This window comes from Tamandua tetradactyla, chromosome X (genome assembly GCF_023851605.1).
Source record: "Tamandua tetradactyla isolate mTamTet1 chromosome X, mTamTet1.pri, whole genome shotgun sequence".
NCBI lineage: Eukaryota > Metazoa > Chordata > Mammalia > Pilosa > Myrmecophagidae > Tamandua > Tamandua tetradactyla.
Genome location: NC_135353.1, coordinates 79,546,339 through 79,547,121, shown reverse-complemented (window position 1 = coordinate 79,547,121; position 783 = coordinate 79,546,339). Strand labels below are relative to the sequence as shown.

The following is a 783-nucleotide window of genomic DNA, read 5'->3' as shown; positions in this document are numbered from 1 at the left end:
TGGAGCCCTTTAAAAGAGAACCATTTTGGGAAAAGCTTTAGAGCCACCAGAACCAACAGAGCCCACACAGCCAGTGATTTTGGGAGCAGAAGGAAATAACCTCCAGGGAAACCTTATGCAATGTGCCCTCCCATCTGAGAGAGAAACCCTGAACTTCATTGGGCCTTTCTTTGCAGTTAAGGTTCTTTTCTCTGAATGCCTTAATTTTTTTACATTTTCATACCCTTAGAACTATAAACTTGCAAATTAATAAATTCCTTTTTAAAAAGCCTTTCTTGTTCTCACTCCAGCAGCACCTATACTAAAATTGGAATGATACAGAAAAGATTAACATGGCCCTTGTGCAAAAATGGCATGCAAATTCATGAAGCATTCTATATTAAAAAACAAAACAAAGCATTTGGTTTCTGGTATATCACATTCTAGCAGCTTTTGCAAACTAAAACAGTTAACAATAAACAATAATACACAGTATAATACATAATCTATTAATCAATATATACAAAGAAGTTATTAACCAAAATTTTCAAGGTACTGTGTTAAGTACTATGAAGTACACATAGCCAAAAAGCCATAGCCCTTGGGTAAATGGCACCTAACTCAGAGAGTAATAGAAATGTATAATGCAATGCCTGCTAAGAAGCAATTTTTATAAGTATACAGTGTCCTCTGTGTTTAGAGCAGTGGTTCTCATCCAAAGATAATTTTGCCCCTCAGGGGACATTTGGCAATATCTGAAGAAATTTTTGGTTGTCACATCTTGAGTGATGCTACTAACATCTA

At 35.6% G+C, this 783-nt stretch overlaps 1 non-coding gene across 1 annotated transcript; it reads left to right on the top strand.

Moving 5' to 3' along the window:
- Positions 1 to 277: 277 nt before the first annotated feature.
- On the top strand, positions 278 to 384 carry LOC143672321 (U6 spliceosomal RNA). The gene has a single exon (XR_013169782.1). It is a non-coding gene; the product is annotated as a U6 spliceosomal RNA (small nuclear RNA).
- The last annotated feature ends 399 nt before the right edge of the window (positions 385 to 783 follow it).